Source organism: Entelurus aequoreus, linkage group LG20 (assembly GCF_033978785.1).
Source record: "Entelurus aequoreus isolate RoL-2023_Sb linkage group LG20, RoL_Eaeq_v1.1, whole genome shotgun sequence".
In the NCBI taxonomy this organism is placed as follows: Eukaryota; Metazoa; Chordata; class Actinopteri; order Syngnathiformes; family Syngnathidae; genus Entelurus; species Entelurus aequoreus.
In genome coordinates this window covers 12,832,110-12,847,664 of record NC_084750.1, presented here as the reverse complement: position 1 = coordinate 12,847,664, position 15,555 = coordinate 12,832,110, and the positions used below count along the sequence as shown (strand labels likewise).

General features: G+C 32.1%; 1 pseudogene; it reads right to left on the bottom strand.

The window, feature by feature from the left end:
* Positions 1-15,555, bottom strand: part of LOC133636395 (asparagine synthetase [glutamine-hydrolyzing]-like) — a 256,169-nt pseudogene that overhangs the window by 181,146 nt on the left and 59,468 nt on the right.

Below are 15,555 nucleotides of genomic sequence, written 5' to 3'. Positions count from 1 at the left end.
TGTGTGTGTGTATAATACAAGAAGTAGTAGTAATGTGTGTGTGTATAATGCAAGAAGTAGTAGTAATGTGTGTGTGTATAATACAAGAAGTAGTAGTAATGTGTGTGTGTATAATACAAGAAGTAGTAGCAATGTGTGTGTGTGTGTGTATAATACAAGAAGTAGTAGTAATGTGTGTGTGTGTATAATACAAGAAGTAGTAGTAATGTGTGTGTGTATAATACAAGAAGTAGTAGTAATGTGTGTGTGTATAATACAAGTAGTAGTAATGTGTGTGTGTATAATACAAGAAGTAGTAGTAATGTGTGTGTGTATAATACAAGAAGTAGTAGTAATGTGTGTGTGTATAATGCAAGAAGTAGTAGTAATGTGTGTGTGTATAATGCAAGAATTAGTAGTAATGTGTGTGTGTGTGTAATACAAGTAGTAGTAGTAATGTGTGTGTGTATAATACAAGAAGTAGTAGTAATGTGTGTGTGTATAATACAAGAAGTAGTAGTAATGTGTGTGTGTATAATGCAAGAAGTAGTAGTAATGTGTGTGTGTATAATACAAGAAGTAGTAGTAATGTGTGTGAGTGTATAATACAAGAAGTAGTAGTAATGTGTGTGTGTATAATGCAAGAAGTAGTAGTAATGTGTGTGTGTATAATGCAAGAAGTAGTAGTAATGTGTGTGTGTATAATACAAGAAGTAGTAGTAATGTGTGTGTGTGTATAATACAAGTAGTAGTAATGTGTGTGTGTATAATACAAGAAGTAGTAGTAATGTGTGTGTGTATAATACAAGAAGTAGTAGTAATGTGTGTGTGTATAATGCAAGAAGTAGTAGTAATGTGTGTGTGTATAATACAAGAAGTAGTAGTAATGTGTGTGTGTATAATACAAGAAGTAGTAGTAATGTGTGTGTGTATAATACAAGTAGTAGTAATGTGTGTGTGTATAATACAAGTAGTAGTAGTAATGTGTGTGTGTATAATGCAAGAAGTAGTAGTAATGTGTGTGTGTATAATGCAAGAAGTAGTAGTAATGTGTGTGTGTATAATACAAGAAGTAGTAGTAATGTGTGTGTGTATAATACAAGTAGTAGTAATGTGTGTGTGTATAATACAAGAAGTAGTAGTAATGTGTGTGTGTATAATGCAAGAAGTAGTAGTAATGTGTGTGTGTATAATACAAGAAGTAGTAGTAATGTGTGTGTGTATAATGCAAGAAGTAGTAGTAATGTGTGTGTGTATAATGCAAGTAGTAGTAGTAATGTGTGTGTGTATAATACAAGAAGTAGTAGTAATGTGTGTGTGTGTGTATAATACAGGAAGTAGTAGTAATGTGTGTGTGTGTATAATACAGGAAGTAGTAGTAATGTGTGTGTGAGTGTATAATACAAGAAGTAGTAGTAATGTGTGTGTGTGTATAATACAAGTAGTAGTAGTAATGTGTGTGTGAGTGTATAATACAAGAAGTAGTAGTAATGTGTGTGTGTATAATACAAGTAGTAGTAGTAATGTGTGTGAGTGTATAATACAAGAAGTAGTAGTAATGTGTGTGTGTATAATGCAAGAAGTAGTAGTAATGTGTGTGAGTGTATAATACAAGAAGTAGTAGTAATGTGTGTGTGTATAATGCAAGAAGTAGTAGTAATGTGTGTGTGTATAATACAAGAAGTAGTAGTAATGTGTGTGTGTATAATGCAAGAAGTAGTAGTAATGTGTGTGTGTATAATGCAAGTAGTAGTAGTAATGTGTGTGTGTATAATACAAGAAGTAGTAGTAATGTGTGTGTGTGTGTATAATACAGGAAGTAGTAGTAATGTGTGTGTGTGTATAATACAGGAAGTAGTAGTAATGTGTGTGTGAGTGTATAATACAAGAAGTAGTAGTAATGTGTGTGTGTGTATAATACAAGTAGTAGTAGTAATGTGTGTGTGAGTGTATAATGCAAGAAGTAGTAGTAATGTGTGTGTGTATAATACAAGAAGTAGTAGTAATGTGTGTGTGTATAATGCAAGAAGTAGTAGTAATGTGTGTGTGTGTATAATACAGGAAGTAGTAGTAATGTGTGTGTGTGTATAATACAAGAAGTAGTAGTAATGTGTGTGTATAATGCAAGTAGTAGTAGTAATGTGTGTGTGTATAATACAAGAAGTAGTAGTAATGTGTGTGTGTGTGTATAATACAGGAAGTAGTAGTAATGTGTGTGTGTGTATAATACAGGAAGTAGTAGTAATGTGTGTGTGTGTATAATACAAGAAGTAGTAGTAATGTGTGTGTATAATGCAAGTAGTAGTAGTAATGTGTGTGTGTATAATACAAGAAGTAGTAGTAATGTGTGTGTGTATAATGCAAGAAGTAGTAGTAATGTGTGTGTGTATAATGCAAGAAGTAGTAGTAATGTGTGTGTGTATAATACAAGTAGTAGTAATGTGTGTGTGTATAATACAAGAAGTAGTAGTAATGTGTGTGTGTATAATGCAAGAAGTAGTAGTAATGTGTGTGTGTATAATACAAGAAGTAGTAGTAATGTGTGTGTGTATAATGCAAGAAGTAGTAGTAATGTGTGTGTGTATAATACAAGAAGTAGTAGTAATGTGTGTGTGTATAATACAAGTAGTAGTAATGTGTGTGTGTATAATACAAGAAGTAGTAGTAATGTGTGTGTGTATAATACAAGTAGTAGTAATGTGTGTGTGTATAATACAAGAAGTAGTAGTAATGTGTGTGTGTATAATACAAGTAGTAGTAATGTGTGTGTGTATAATGCAAGAAGTAGTAGTAATGTGTGTGTGTATAATGCAAGAAGTAGTAGTAATGTGTGTGTGTATAATACAAGAAGTAGTAGTAATGTGTGTGTGTATAATACAAGTAGTAGTAATGTGTGTGTGTGTATAATACAAGAAGTAGTAGTAATGTGTGTGTGTATAATACAAGAAGTAGTAGTAATGTGTGTGTGTATAATGCAAGAAGTAGTAGTAATGTGTGTGTGTATAATGCAAGAAGTAGTAGTAATGTGTGTGTGTATAATACAAGAAGTAGTAGTAATGTGTGTGTGTATAATACAAGTAGTAGTAATGTGTGTGTATAATACAAGAAGTAGTAGTAATGTGTGTGTGTATAATGCAAGAAGTAGTAGTAATGTGTGTGTGTATAATACAAGAAGTAGTAGTAATGTGTGTGTGTATAATACAAGAAGTAGTAGTAATGTGTGTGTGTATAATGCAAGAAGTAGTAGTAATGTGTGTGTGTATAATGCAAGAAGTAGTAGTAATGTGTGTGTGTATAATACAAGAAGTAGTAGTAATGTGTGTGTGTATAATACAAGAAGTAGTAGTAATGTGTGTGTGTATAATGCAAGAAGTAGTAGTAATGTGTGTGTGTATAATACAAGAAGTAGTAGTAATGTGTGTGTGTATAATACAAGAAGTAGTAGTAATGTGTGTGTGTATAATACAAGAAGTAGTAGTAATGTGTGTGTGTATAATGCAAGAAGTAGTAGTAATGTGTGTGTGTGTGTATAATGCAAGTAGTAGTAGTAATGTGTGTGTGTATAATACAAGAAGTAGTAGTAATGTGTGTGTGTGTGTATAATACAGGAAGTAGTAGTAATGTGTGTGTGTGTATAATACAGGAAGTAGTAGTAATGTGTGTGTGTATAATACAGGAAGTAGTAGTAATGTGTGTGTGTGTATAATACAAGAAGTAGTAGTAATGTGTGTGTATAATGCAAGTAGTAGTAGTAATGTGTGTGTGTATAATACAAGAAGTAGTAGTAATGTGTGTGTGTATAATGCAAGAAGTAGTAGTAATGTGTGTGTGTATAATGCAAGAAGTAGTAGTAATGTGTGTGTGTATAATACAAGTAGTAGTAATGTGTGTGTGTATAATACAAGAAGTAGTAGTATGTGTGTGTGTATAATGCAAGAAGTAGTAGTAATGTGTGTGTGTATAATACAAGAAGTAGTAGTAATGTGTGTGTGTATAATACAAGAAGTAGTAGCAATGTGTGTGTGTGTGTATAATACAAGAAGTAGTAGTAATGTGTGTGTGTGTATAATACAAGAAGTAGTAGTAATGTGTGTGTGTATAATACAAGAAGTAGTAGTAATGTGTGTGTGTATAATACAAGTAGTAGTAATGTGTGTGTGTATAATACAAGAAGTAGTAGTAATGTGTGTGTGTATAATACAAGAAGTAGTAGTAATGTGTGTGTGTATAATGCAAGAAGTAGTAGTAATGTGTGTGTGTATAATGCAAGAAGTAGTAGTAATGTGTGTGTGTGTGTAATACAAGTAGTAGTAGTAATGTGTGTGTGTATAATACAAGAAGTAGTAGTAATGTGTGTGTGTATAATACAAGAAGTAGTAGTAATGTGTGTGTGTATAATGCAAGAAGTAGTAGTAATTGTGTGTGTGTATAATACAAGAAGTAGTAGTAATGTGTGTGTGTATAATACAAGAAGTAGTAGTAATGTGTGTGTGTATAATGCAAGAAGTAGTAGTAATGTGTGTGTGTATAATGCAAGAAGTAGTAGTAATGTGTGTGTGTATAATACAAGAAGTAGTAGTAATGTGTGTGTGTGTGTATAATACAAGTAGTAGTAATGTGTGTGTGTATAATACAAGAAGTAGTAGTAATGTGTGTGTGTATAATACAAGAAGTAGTAGTAATGTGTGTGTGTATAATGCAAGAAGTAGTAGTAATGTGTGTGTGTATAATACAAGAAGTAGTAGTAATGTGTGTGTGTATAATACAAGAAGTAGTAGTAATGTGTGTGTGTATAATACAAGTAGTAGTAATGTGTGTGTGTATAATACAAGTAGTAGTAGTAATGTGTGTGTGTATAATGCAAGAAGTAGTAGTAATGTGTGTGTGTATAATGCAAGAAGTAGTAGTAATGTGTGTGTGTATAATACAAGAAGTAGTAGTAATGTGTGTGTGTATAATACAGAAGTAGTAGTAATGTGTGTGTGTATAATACAAGAAGTAGTAGTAATGTGTGTGTGTATAATGCAAGAAGTAGTAGTAATGTGTGTGTGTATAATACAAGAAGTAGTAGTAATGTGTGTGTGTATAATGCAAGAAGTAGTAGTAATGTGTGTGTGTATAATGCAAGTAGTAGTAGTAATGTGTGTGTGTATAATACAAGAAGTAGTAGTAATGTGTGTGTGTGTGTATAATACAGAAGTAGTAGTAATGTGTGTGTGTGTATAATACAGAAGTAGTAGTAATGTGTGTGTGTATAATACAAGAAGTAGTAGTAATGTGTGTGTGTGTATAATACAAGTAGTAGTAGTAATGTGTGTGTGAGTGTATAATACAAGAAGTAGTAGTAATGTGTGTGTGTATAATACAAGTAGTAGTAGTAATGTGTGTGTGTATAATACAAGAAGTAGTAGTAATGTGTGTGTGTATAATACAAGTAGTAGTAGTAATGTGTGTGTGTATAATACAAGAAGTAGTAGTAATGTGTGTGAGTGTATAATACAAGAAGTAGTAGTAATGTGTGTGTGTATAATGCAAGAAGTAGTAGTAATGTGTGTGTGTATAATACAAGAAGTAGTAGTAATGTGTGTGTGTATAATACAAGAAGTAGTAGTAATGTGTGTGTGTATAATGCAAGTAGTAGTAGTAATGTGTGTGTGTATAATACAAGAAGTAGTAGTAATGTGTGTGTGTGTATAATACAGAAGTAGTAGTAATGTGTGTGTGTGTATAATACAGAAGTAGTAGTAATGTGTGTGTAGTGTATAATACAAGAAGTAGTAGTAATGTGTGTGTGTGTATAATACAAGTAGTAGTAGTAATGTGTGTGTGTGTATAATGCAAGAAGTAGTAGTAATGTGTGTGTGTATAATACAAGAAGTAGTAGTAATGTGTGTGTGTATAATGCAAGAAGTAGTAGTAATGTGTGTGTGTGTATAATACAGGAAGTAGTAGTAATGTGTGTGTGTGTATAATACAAGAAGTAGTAGTAATGTGTGTGTATAATGCAAGTAGTAGTAGTAATGTGTGTGTGTATAATACAAGAAGTAGTAGTAATGTGTGTGTGTGTGTATAATACAGGAAGTAGTAGTAATGTGTGTGTGTGTATAATACAGGAAGTAGTAGTAATGTGTGTGTGTGTATAATACAAGAAGTAGTAGTAATGTGTGTGTATAATGCAAGTAGTAGTAGTAATGTGTGTGTGTATAATACAAGAAGTAGTAGTAATGTGTGTGTGTATAATGCAAGAAGTAGTAGTAATGTGTGTGTGTATAATGCAAGAAGTAGTAGTAATGTGTGTGTGTATAATACAAGTAGTAGTAATGTGTGTGTGTATAATACAAGAAGTAGTAGTAATGTGTGTGTGTATAATGCAAGAAGTAGTAGTAATGTGTGTGTGTATAATACAAGAAGTAGTAGTAATGTGTGTGTGTATAATGCAAGAAGTAGTAGTAATGTGTGTGTGTATAATACAAGAAGTAGTAGTAATGTGTGTGTGTATAATACAAGTAGTAGTAATGTGTGTGTGTATAATACAAGAAGTAGTAGTAATGTGTGTGTGTATAATACAAGTAGTAGTAATGTGTGTGTGTATAATACAAGAAGTAGTAGTAATGTGTGTGTGTATAATACAAGAAGTAGTAGTAATGTGTGTGTGTATAATGCAAGAAGTAGTAGTAATGTGTGTGTGTATAATGCAAGAAGTAGTAGTAATGTGTGTGTGTATAATACAAGAAGTAGTAGTAATGTGTGTGTGTATAATACAAGTAGTAGTAATGTGTGTGTGTGTATAATACAAGAAGTAGTAGTAATGTGTGTGTGTATAATACAAGAAGTAGTAGTAATGTGTGTGTGTATAATGCAAGAAGTAGTAGTAATGTGTGTGTGTATAATGCAAGAAGTAGTAGTAATGTGTGTGTGTATAATACAAGAAGTAGTAGTAATGTGTGTGTGTATAATACAAGTAGTAGTAATGTGTGTGTATAATACAAGAAGTAGTAGTAATGTGTGTGTGTATAATGCAAGAAGTAGTAGTAATGTGTGTGTGTATAATACAAGAAGTAGTAGTAATGTGTGTGTGTATAATACAAGAAGTAGTAGTAATGTGTGTGTGTATAATGCAAGAAGTAGTAGTAATGTGTGTGTGTATAATGCAAGAAGTAGTAGTAATGTGTGTGTGTATAATACAAGAAGTAGTAGTAATGTGTGTGTGTATAATACAAGAAGTAGTAGTAATGTGTGTGTGTATAATGCAAGAAGTAGTAGTAATGTGTGTGTGTATAATACAAGAAGTAGTAGTAATGTGTGTGTGTATAATACAAGAAGTAGTAGTAATGTGTGTGTGTATAATACAAGAAGTAGTAGTAATGTGTGTGTGTATAATGCAAGAAGTAGTAGTAATGTGTGTGTGTGTGTATAATGCAAGTAGTAGTAGTAATGTGTGTGTGTATAATACAAGAAGTAGTAGTAATGTGTGTGTGTGTGTATAATACAGGAAGTAGTAGTAATGTGTGTGTGTGTATAATACAGGAAGTAGTAGTAATGTGTGTGTGTGTATAATACAGAAGTAGTAGTAATGTGTGTGTGTGTATAATACAAGAAGTAGTAGTAATGTGTGTGTATAATGCAAGTAGTAGTAGTAATGTGTGTGTGTATAATACAAGAAGTAGTAGTAATGTGTGTGTGTATAATGCAAGAAGTAGTAGTAATGTGTGTGTGTATAATGCAAGAAGTAGTAGTAATGTGTGTGTGTATAATACAAGTAGTAGTAATGTGTGTGTGTATAATACAAGAAGTAGTAGTAATGTGTGTGTGTATAATGCAAGAAGTAGTAGTAATGTGTGTGTGTATAATACAAGAAGTAGTAGTAATGTGTGTGTGTATAATACAAGAAGTAGTAGCAATGTGTGTGTGTGTGTGTATAATACAAGAAGTAGTAGTAATGTGTGTGTGTGTATAATACAAGAAGTAGTAGTAATGTGTGTGTGTATAATACAAGAAGTAGTAGTAATGTGTGTGTGTATAATACAAGTAGTAGTAATGTGTGTGTGTATAATACAAGAAGTAGTAGTAATGTGTGTGTGTATAATACAAGAAGTAGTAGTAATGTGTGTGTGTATAATGCAAGAAGTAGTAGTAATGTGTGTGTGTATAATGCAAGAAGTAGTAGTAATGTGTGTGTGTGTGTAATACAAGTAGTAGTAGTAATGTGTGTGTGTATAATACAAGAAGTAGTAGTAATGTGTGTGTGTATAATACAAGAAGTAGTAGTAATGTGTGTGTGTATAATGCAAGAAGTAGTAGTAATGTGTGTGTGTATAATACAAGAAGTAGTAGTAATGTGTGTGAGTGTATAATACAAGAAGTAGTAGTAATGTGTGTGTGTATAATGCAAGAAGTAGTAGTAATGTGTGTGTGTATAATGCAAGAAGTAGTAGTAATGTGTGTGTGTATAATACAAGAAGTAGTAGTAATGTGTGTGTGTGTGTATAATACAAGTAGTAGTAATGTGTGTGTGTATAATACAAGAAGTAGTAGTAATGTGTGTGTGTATAATACAAGAAGTAGTAGTAATGTGTGTGTGTATAATGCAAGAAGTAGTAGTAATGTGTGTGTGTATAATACAAGAAGTAGTAGTAATGTGTGTGTGTATAATACAAGAAGTAGTAGTAATGTGTGTGTGTATAATACAAGTAGTAGTAATGTGTGTGTGTATAATACAAGTAGTAGTAGTAATGTGTGTGTGTATAATGCAAGAAGTAGTAGTAATGTGTGTGTGTATAATGCAAGAAGTAGTAGTAATGTGTGTGTGTATAATACAAGAAGTAGTAGTAATGTGTGTGTGTATAATACAAGTAGTAGTAATGTGTGTGTGTATAATACAAGAAGTAGTAGTAATGTGTGTGTGTATAATGCAAGAAGTAGTAGTAATGTGTGTGTGTATAATACAAGAAGTAGTAGTAATGTGTGTGTGTATAATGCAAGAAGTAGTAGTAATGTGTGTGTGTATAATGCAAGTAGTAGTAGTAATGTGTGTGTGTATAATACAAGAAGTAGTAGTAATGTGTGTGTGTGTGTATAATACAGGAAGTAGTAGTAATGTGTGTGTGTGTATAATACAGGAAGTAGTAGTAATGTGTGTGTGAGTGTATAATACAAGAAGTAGTAGTAATGTGTGTGTGTGTATAATACAAGTAGTAGTAGTAATGTGTGTGAGTGTATAATACAAGAAGTAGTAGTAATGTGTGTGTGTATAATACAAGTAGTAGTAGTAATGTGTGTGTGTATAATACAAGAAGTAGTAGTAATGTGTGTGTGTATAATACAAGTAGTAGTAGTAATGTGTGTGTGTATAATACAAGAAGTAGTAGTAATGTGTGTGAGTGTATAATACAAGAAGTAGTAGTAATGTGTGTGTGTATAATGCAAGAAGTAGTAGTAATGTGTGTGTGTATAATACAAGAAGTAGTAGTAATGTGTGTGTGTATAATGCAAGAAGTAGTAGTAATGTGTGTGTGTATAATGCAAGTAGTAGTAGTAATGTGTGTGTGTATAATACAAGAAGTAGTAGTAATGTGTGTGTGTGTGTATAATACAGGAAGTAGTAGTAATGTGTGTGTGTATAATACAGGAAGTAGTAGTAATGTGTGTGTGAGTGTATAATACAAGAAGTAGTAGTAATGTGTGTGTGTGTATAATACAAGTAGTAGTAGTAATGTGTGTGTGAGTGTATAATGCAAGAAGTAGTAGTAATGTGTGTGTGTATAATACAAGAAGTAGTAGTAATGTGTGTGTGTATAATGCAAGAAGTAGTAGTAATGTGTGTGTGTGTATAATACAGGAAGTAGTAGTAATGTGTGTGTGTGTATAATACAAGAAGTAGTAGTAATGTGTGTGTATAATGCAAGTAGTAGTAGTAATGTGTGTGTGTATAATACAAGAAGTAGTAGTAATGTGTGTGTGTGTGTATAATACAGGAAGTAGTAGTAATGTGTGTGTGTGTATAATACAGGAAGTAGTAGTAATGTGTGTGTGTGTATAATACAAGAAGTAGTAGTAATGTGTGTGTATAATGCAAGTAGTAGTAGTAATGTGTGTGTGTATAATACAAGAAGTAGTAGTAATGTGTGTGTGTATAATGCAAGAAGTAGTAGTAATGTGTGTGTGTATAATGCAAGAAGTAGTAGTAATGTGTGTGTGTATAATACAAGTAGTAGTAATGTGTGTGTGTATAATACAAGAAGTAGTAGTAATGTGTGTGTGTATAATGCAAGAAGTAGTAGTAATGTGTGTGTGTATAATACAAGAAGTAGTAGTAATGTGTGTGTGTATAATGCAAGAAGTAGTAGTAATGTGTGTGTGTATAATACAAGAAGTAGTAGTAATGTGTGTGTGTATAATACAAGTAGTAGTAATGTGTGTGTGTATAATACAAGAAGTAGTAGTAATGTGTGTGTGTATAATACAAGTAGTAGTAATGTGTGTGTGTATAATACAAGAAGTAGTAGTAATGTGTGTGTGTATAATACAAGAAGTAGTAGTAATGTGTGTGTGTATAATGCAAGAAGTAGTAGTAATGTGTGTGTGTATAATGCAAGAAGTAGTAGTAATGTGTGTGTGTATAATACAAGAAGTAGTAGTAATGTGTGTGTGTATAATACAAGTAGTAGTAATGTGTGTGTGTGTATAATACAAGAAGTAGTAGTAATGTGTGTGTGTATAATACAAGAAGTAGTAGTAATGTGTGTGTGTATAATGCAAGAAGTAGTAGTAATGTGTGTGTGTATAATGCAAGAAGTAGTAGTAATGTGTGTGTGTATAATACAAGAAGTAGTAGTAATGTGTGTGTGTATAATACAAGTAGTAGTAATGTGTGTGTATAATACAAGAAGTAGTAGTAATGTGTGTGTGTATAATGCAAGAAGTAGTAGTAATGTGTGTGTGTATAATACAAGAAGTAGTAGTAATGTGTGTGTGTATAATACAAGAAGTAGTAGTAATGTGTGTGTGTATAATGCAAGAAGTAGTAGTAATGTGTGTGTGTATAATGCAAGAAGTAGTAGTAATGTGTGTGTGTATAATACAAGAAGTAGTAGTAATGTGTGTGTGTATAATACAAGAAGTAGTAGTAATGTGTGTGTGTATAATGCAAGAAGTAGTAGTAATGTGTGTGTGTATAATACAAGAAGTAGTAGTAATGTGTGTGTGTATAATACAAGAAGTAGTAGTAATGTGTGTGTGTATAATACAAGAAGTAGTAGTAATTGTGTGTGTGTATAATGCAAGAAGTAGTAGTAATGTGTGTGTGTGTGTATAATGCAAGTAGTAGTAGTAATGTGTGTGTGTATAATACAAGAAGTAGTAGTAATGTGTGTGTGTGTGTATAATACAGGAAGTAGTAGTAATGTGTGTGTGTGTATAATACAGGAAGTAGTAGTAATGTGTGTGTGTGTATAATACAGGAAGTAGTAGTAATGTGTGTGTGTGTATAATACAAGAAGTAGTAGTAATGTGTGTGTATAATGCAAGTAGTAGTAGTAATGTGTGTGTGTATAATACAAGAAGTAGTAGTAATGTGTGTGTGTATAATGCAAGAAGTAGTAGTAATGTGTGTGTGTATAATGCAAGAAGTAGTAGTAATGTGTGTGTGTATAATACAAGTAGTAGTAATGTGTGTGTGTATAATACAAGAAGTAGTAGTAATGTGTGTGTGTATAATGCAAGAAGTAGTAGTAATGTGTGTGTGTATAATACAAGAAGTAGTAGTAATGTGTGTGTGTATAATACAAGAAGTAGTAGCAATGTGTGTGTGTGTATAATACAAGAAGTAGTAGTAATGTGTGTGTGTGTATAATACAAGAAGTAGTAGTAATGTGTGTGTGTATAATACAAGAAGTAGTAGTAATGTGTGTGTGTATAATACAAGTAGTAGTAATGTGTGTGTGTATAATACAAGAAGTAGTAGTAATGTGTGTGTGTATAATACAAGAAGTAGTAGTAATGTGTGTGTGTATAATGCAAGAAGTAGTAGTAATGTGTGTGTGTATAATGCAAGAAGTAGTAGTAATGTGTGTGTGTGTGTAATACAAGTAGTAGTAGTAATGTGTGTGTGTATAATACAAGAAGTAGTAGTAATGTGTGTGTGTATAATACAAGAAGTAGTAGTAATGTGTGTGTGTATAATGCAAGAAGTAGTAGTAATGTGTGTGTGTATAATACAAGAAGTAGTAGTAATGTGTGTGAGTGTATAATACAAGAAGTAGTAGTAATGTGTGTGTGTATAATGCAAGAAGTAGTAGTAATGTGTGTGTGTATAATGCAAGAAGTAGTAGTAATGTGTGTGTGTATAATACAAGAAGTAGTAGTAATGTGTGTGTGTGTGTATAATACAAGTAGTAGTAATGTGTGTGTGTATAATACAAGAAGTAGTAGTAATGTGTGTGTGTATAATACAAGAAGTAGTAGTAATGTGTGTGTGTATAATGCAAGAAGTAGTAGTAATGTGTGTGTGTATAATACAAGAAGTAGTAGTAATGTGTGTGTGTATAATACAAGAAGTAGTAGTAATGTGTGTGTGTATAATACAAGTAGTAGTAATGTGTGTGTGTATAATACAAGTAGTAGTAGTAATGTGTGTGTGTATAATGCAAGAAGTAGTAGTAATGTGTGTGTGTATAATGCAAGAAGTAGTAGTAATGTGTGTGTGTATAATACAAGAAGTAGTAGTAATGTGTGTGTGTATAATACAAGTAGTAGTAATGTGTGTGTGTATAATACAAGAAGTAGTAGTAATGTGTGTGTGTATAATGCAAGAAGTAGTAGTAATGTGTGTGTGTATAATACAAGAAGTAGTAGTAATGTGTGTGTGTATAATGCAAGAAGTAGTAGTAATGTGTGTGTGTATAATGCAAGTAGTAGTAGTAATGTGTGTGTGTATAATACAAGAAGTAGTAGTAATGTGTGTGTGTGTGTGTATAATACAGGAAGTAGTAGTAATGTGTGTGTGTGTATAATACAGGAAGTAGTAGTAATGTGTGTGTGAGTGTATAATACAAGAAGTAGTAGTAATGTGTGTGTGTGTATAATACAAGTAGTAGTAGTAATGTGTGTGTGAGTGTATAATACAAGAAGTAGTAGTAATGTGTGTGTGTATAATACAAGTAGTAGTAGTAATGTGTGTGTGTATAATACAAGAAGTAGTAGTAATGTGTGTGTGTATAATACAAGTAGTAGTAGTAATGTGTGTGTGTATAATACAAGAAGTAGTAGTAATGTGTGTGAGTGTATAATACAAGAAGTAGTAGTAATGTGTGTGTGTATAATGCAAGAAGTAGTAGTAATGTGTGTGTGTATAATACAAGAAGTAGTAGTAATGTGTGTGTGTATAATGCAAGAAGTAGTAGTAATGTGTGTGTGTATAATGCAAGTAGTAGTAGTAATGTGTGTGTGTATAATACAAGAAGTAGTAGTAATGTGTGTGTGTGTGTATAATACAGGAAGTAGTAGTAATGTGTGTGTGTGTGTATAATACAGGAAGTAGTAGTAATGTGTGTGTGAGTGTATAATACAAGAAGTAGTAGTAATGTGTGTGTGTGTATAATACAAGTAGTAGTAGTAATGTGTGTGTGAGTGTATAATACAAGAAGTAGTAGTAATGTGTGTGTGTATAATACAAGTAGTAGTAGTAATGTGTGTGTGTATAATACAAGAAGTAGTAGTAATGTGTGTGAGTGTATAATACAAGAAGTAGTAGTAATGTGTGTGTGTATAATACAAGTAGTAGTAGTAATGTGTGTGTGTATAATACAAGAAGTAGTAGTAATGTGTGTGTGAGTGTATAATACAAGAAGTAGTAGTAATGTGTGTGTGTATAATACAAGAAGTAGTAGTAATGTGTGTGTGTGTATAATGCAAGAAGTAGTAGTAAAGTGTGTGTGTATAATACAAGAAGTAGTAGTAATGTGTGTGTGTGTGTATAATACAAGAAGTAGTAGTAATGTGTGTGTGTATAATGCAAGAAGTAGTAGTAATGTGTGTGTGTATAATGCAAGAAGTAGTAGTAATGTGTGTGTGTATAATGCAAGAAGTAGTAGTAATGTGTGTGTGTATAATACAAGTAGTAGTAATGTGTGTGTGTATAATACAAGAAGTAGTAGTAATGTGTGTGTGTATAATGCAAGAAGTAGTAGTAATGTGTGTGTGTATAATACAAGAAGTAGTAGTAATGTGTGTGTGTGTGTGTGTGTATAATACAGGAAGTAGTAGTAATGTGTGTGTGTGTATAATACAAGAAGTAGTAGTAATGTGTGTGTGTATAATACAAGAAGTAGTAGTAATGTGTGTGTGTGTGTGTATAATACAGGAAGTAGTAGTAATGTGTGTGTGTGTATAATACAAGAAGTAGTAGTAATGTGTGTGTGTATAATACAAGAAGTAGTAGTAATGTGTGTGTGTGTGTGTATAATACAGGAAGTAGTAGTAATGTGTGTGTGTGTGTATAATACAAGAAGTAGTAGTAATGTGTGTGTGTGTGTGTGTATAACACAGGAAGTAGTAGTAATGTGTGTGTGTGTATAATACAGGAAGTAGTAGTAATGTGTGTGTGTGTATAATACAGGAAGTAGTAGTAATGTGTGTGTGTGTGTATAATACAGGAAGTAGTAGTAATGTGTGTGTGTGTGTATAATACAGGAAGTAGTAGTAATGTGTGTGTGTGTGTATATTACAAGAAGTAGTAGTAATGTGTGTGTGTATAATGCAAGTAATGAAGTACAACTGACCTTGTGAAAGTACATGTAACCTTGAGTGAGTTCATCTGAACCTTCTCCTGAGAAGATGACAACACTGTCTGTCTGCTCTCTGATGTACTTGCTAATCAAATACATGCCTGCAGGAACAGCAAATATACCTCATTACACCGTATTATACTATACTATACTACACTATACTATACTACACTATACTACATTACACCATACTATACTATACTACACTACACTACATTACACCATGCTACACTACACCATGCTATACTATACTACACTACATTGCACCACGCTACACTACACCATACTATACTACACTACATTACACCATACTATACTATGTTATACTACACTACATTACACCATACTACACTGCACCATACTACACTACACTATACTATACTAGACTACACTACACCATGCTATACTATACTACACTACACCATGCTACACTACACCATACTATACTAGACTACAGTATACTACACTACACTATACTATATTATACCACACTAAACTGCATTACACCATACTACACTAGACTACAGTATACTACACTATACTAGACTACACTACACCCTACTATACTACACTACACCATACTATACTACACTATACTATACTACACTACACCATGCTACACTACACCATACTATACTAGACTACAGTATACTACACTACACTATACTATATTATACCACACTAAACTACATTACACCATACTACACTAGACTACAGTGTACTACACTATACTATACCACACTACATTACACTATACTAGACTACACTATACTAGACTACAGTATACTACACT